The sequence below is a fragment of the Sinocyclocheilus anshuiensis genome, unplaced genomic scaffold, assembly GCF_001515605.1.
Source record: "Sinocyclocheilus anshuiensis isolate Anshui unplaced genomic scaffold, SAMN03320099.WGS_v1.1 scaffold1590, whole genome shotgun sequence".
NCBI classification, from domain to species: Eukaryota; Metazoa; Chordata; class Actinopteri; order Cypriniformes; family Cyprinidae; genus Sinocyclocheilus; species Sinocyclocheilus anshuiensis.
In genome coordinates this window covers 2,468-7,097 of record NW_015547720.1, presented here as the reverse complement: position 1 = coordinate 7,097, position 4,630 = coordinate 2,468, and the positions used below count along the sequence as shown (strand labels likewise).

At 34.6% G+C, this 4,630-nt stretch overlaps 1 protein-coding gene across 1 annotated transcript in view; it reads left to right on the top strand.

Moving 5' to 3' along the window:
* LOC107704216 (hyccin-like) overlaps nucleotides 1-4,630 on the top strand; it is a 57,145-nt gene that overhangs the window by 51,020 nt on the left and 1,495 nt on the right. The window lies entirely within an intron of this gene.

The following is a 4,630-nucleotide window of genomic DNA, read 5'->3' as shown; positions in this document are numbered from 1 at the left end:
CGCTCTAATACAAAGTAAACCCAACCAATTTCATCAGAGATTGTGGAGAGTGGAGTCCAGATGTCAGTAAATTATTATTTTCAGCGTGTATTTGGTTTAAAAGCATGAGTTCTATACTGGATGGTGACTGAAGGTGTTTTAGATTATGCGCTGGTTTAGTTATTCTGAATGGATCCGTTACAGTAAGATCAAGACAGCAGGTTTAGTGGGCTTTTGGCATCTCCCTGTGGTCCTATTTGATATCGCAGCTTGACTGGTGCTTATTTATACTAAAAAGGAGGTGGGGATCAATTCTGGATAAATTGATAGTCACGATTTTTTTTTTCTTTTTCAAATAGAGATCATGATTCTCCTATGAACAGACAACTAAACAAAATAGCATGTAATGTACTAGAGATTCTGACAAAATGTTAATTGCTGCAGTCTAGTTTTTTTAATGCATTACTTAATGCAAAATCTGGTCCTCTTCTGTGGCTCATTTTAATTTCATAATGATCATTACTCCGTGAAGTCAAGCAGCAGAAGTTAAGTGACAATATGCAAATACTACTGGCCCATTTTGGGGTGAACTAAATATACAGGACTAGTTTTACACGCCACTGTTTATAACACAGGGTGTTCATCCTTTGCTGGGTCATTCATCGACCTCAAATATAACTTATCAGCTGAAATTAGTATGTATTAGCAACTTTACATGGCCACTCAATCTAATGTTAACCTAGAGAAATGTGCGCTATTGAAGTGTCTGCGGAGTGTGGCAGCTGAACAGTAGCGCTCACTTGCTCTTAAAATACTCCCTCATTTTTGATCATACAGATAAAAAATCGTTTGAATCTGTTAAGACTCTACGTTTATTTGTGTGCACTCACAATAACAACAAAACATTGCGCTTTTGTAGAATAATGAAAGAAAACAGGATGCGCTTTCTGCCGTCTCGGTCTCTGTGAACTTGAGCGCGAAACTCTGTGTATATCTTTGCCTTAAAGTCATGAAAAAAAATATAGGCAATCTATAAAAAGTGAAATGTCTGCTTTCAAATGAACCAATTCAAATGAAAAACAAATATTCTTAGATTATGTAATCCGTATGAAACATGCATACAGACGGAGATGACGAGTCGGTGTCGCCGACTTCATCTCTTAAACCGAAAAAGAAAAAAGCACTAGTGTATCAATACATTTTAAAAATATTAATGCAGCCTCCTTACTGTTTTTCCCTGACACATTCATATTAATCATTACTTCTGCGGTGCGCTGTGGCAAGGTTATGCATGCGCTTGAGCGCTTATAGGATATGTCGGCTATTAAAGGCTCATTGTAATGATTTAAATGGTTTATTAATAAATGTGGGATTAGTCGACTAATGCTTAAAAATGAACGACTAGTCGACCAGAAAAATCTTTAGTCGAAGGCAGCCCTATTATTAGGTGATGTTGGAAAGGTCACGCCTGACGTAGGTGAAAGTACAAAGTTAAACATGCAAAAAAAGTCAAATGCCCTTTACGAAAAAGGTAAAACAACGATGTCGGATGATTTTAAAGTTGGAGGAGAAAATGAGATGGAGTTTTTAAACTAAGTACAAAGACAAAGAACTAACCTTTCCAACAGGATTGCGTAATGTGTGAAGACATGCATCGCAGAGCTAGAGCAAGCCCAACGTTTGTGGTTAAAAAGTGTATAAATTAGGGCTGACAGTTTAATGCGTTAATTAATTAGTTATGAAAAAATTACGCAATTAAAATATTTTAACGCACTGGCCCCGCCCCCAGACCTGTACATCAAAACCTTACATTTCATACAGTTGACTGATGACAGATATGATGCAAGACAACAACTCTATAAATGCAGTTATGCCCTAAAATTCAAGATACAGGGGCAAAAAATGCTCCTGTACGAGTTTTTGTCTCATATTTATATCATATGATAAGCAATACCATATGAGCAGCAAGAGCAATATCACACGAATGCTGTTTTGTCACGAATATCACGCGTTTAAATATGACTTTATGTAACAGTTCAGTAAATAAGTAGTTAATATTGTGTTTTTTTTTTAACAAAATATTGTCTGTATTGCTCAATTTTGCAGAGGAAAATATTACCTTTAAAGCCGCCGCAGAACTGTTATGCACATCTGTGAGCAGAACATCGGGGTTTAGTTTCTGAATGAATCCGCGTTTTGAACAAATCAAATGATTCAATGAATAGCCTAATCATAAACTGAGCTGTTTACTTCATTCCTGAATGAATCAGCTGTTTGAACGAATGAATGGATGAACGAATGACTGAATGAATGAACGAACAAATGAACAAATTAATGAACGAACGAATGAATGAACGAACGACTGAATGAATTAACGAACGAACGAATGAATGAATGAACGTATAAAGACATTTACCGCCACCTGCTGGCAGTTTAAGTTTCTTATTTAGAACATTGTTTCATTAAAAAAAAGAAAAAGAAAAAGAAGACTGTTGGCAACTAAGCTGTTTTAGACTTTCACTGTATGAACAAAAAATACTGAGATGTTTCTCAAATTATCTTCTTTTATGTTCCATAGTTTATGTTAGGCCATTATAGCCTAAATGTTTGTGTAATTTTTTTTTTTACAAATAATTTTTTTAATTTTTTTAATCAAATAAAATATTTATTTCTAAAGCTACTATTTGTAATGTCTACTTGATACTTGCTCATTTAAAACAATAATGTCCTTAAAGTCCCCATGAAATCAAAATTAAAGTTTTGTGGGTGTTAGTATCAATATCTTAGTCTTAAGGTTATCTATAAGGCAGATTTAGAAGATATAAGCATTCAAAGCTTGCAGTTCGTCACTTCCGCCAAAACGGCTCAACGATTTTTTTGACGTCACATTGTACTTCAGCTTCTCATCAAACTTTCTGTCCAATCAAATGCTCTCTAGAATCCGAAGCGCCCGCCCCCTACACTATAAAATAGACGCTGAAGCCGCGGCTGAAATCGGTCACTTGTCCACAGAATTAGTATTTTCTGTACAGTGAATGGCACGTAGTGCACTATATAGAGGACAGGGAACGATTCAAACAGTGTAAATATGGTTTCCATTGAGGAAAAAAAGAAGTCTGGTTTGGCACCGTGTCACGCTAACCACCGCACCGCACACACACACACACACACTCTGTTCTGGTCCAGAGACACGATAGCACGGAGCGGATCACATGCACGAGTCGGCGCAGACCACAAAATGTATCGGAGCTATTTGAATTCTACACAGAATGCTATATTTTATAGCAATATGGATGAGATTGTGGCTGTCAAATGCGGCTTTATGGAACTCAATGGCTCTAGCCCAAGCTGTGATATAAACGAACGCTATTGGCTATTTTAAAAAGGGGCGGGGCTGCTTGATATGTCCCGCCCTGTCTTCCTCTTTCAGTTCAAATGACGTCAACACATAGAGTAACACTGCGTGTTTCTAAGCATTTCAGGGGACCTTTAAATAATCTTCTGTTGGTAATTTCACAGCCAAATTTAATTTGCGATTCATTTAGATTAATTAATCGACATATCATGTAATTAATTAGATCAAACATTTGAATCGACTGACAGCCCTAGTATAAATATTAATTTTTTGTTTTGCTAGATAAGACCCTTATTCCTCGGCTGGGATCGTGTAGAGCTCTTTGAAACTGCATTTTTAACCTTCAATCCGTTGAGCACCACTGAAGTCCACTATATGGAGAAGAATCCTAGAATGCTTTCCTCAAAAAAACCTAATTTCTTTGCGACTGAAGAAAGAAAGACATGACCATCTTGGATGACAAGGGGGTGAGTAAATGATCAGGAAATGTTTATTCTGGAAGTGGACTTCTCCTTTAAATCACTGCAGGGTTTTTCCTCATCCTGGTGTTGGTGACTCCGGCGGAGCGGGAATCCTGCTCAATCATAGTCATAATATGACGCATTTAGCACAGATCTCCAGCTACTGACACGGTCACATCTGACTAATTACCGCTCGGTCGTTTCAGACGTAATGAAGGCTTTTCTGTTAGTCAGCCCTAATTAAGCAGCGGGTTACTGAGCTACTGTGTCTAAATCATCTCACTAAACGATGGAAAGCATTCGTGCTACAGATATAAATGATGCCTCAAATCATATCCTTTTTATAATATTAGAATTACTTTTTTGAGTCTTTCATAATATAAAGTGGATGATAAATTGGATTTACATTTTTTATTATTGGTATTAAAATATAATTAGTACTGAGTAACAGTTGTATTTTATAATTATATTAATAATAACCATATATAATTAAATAAACATTAGCATTTAAACATGAATATATAATAATTATATTTTATTATATGATTTAAATGTAATATTCATTATACTGTTTTTAAATATTACTGTATATTATAATGATTATTTTATTAAATAACTAGTTTTTAATAATTGTGTAGTTATAAAATATTATCATTAATATTATAAGTATATAGTTGTGAAAATATAATATTATAAATATATAATTAAATTGTAATATTAATTATAGTATTGTATTTTATAATAGGATTATCATTTTCATTTTAGTTTTATAATAACTGCATTTTACAATGAAATATAGTTATGTTTTATTAATTCACTTAAGGTTTATTATAAT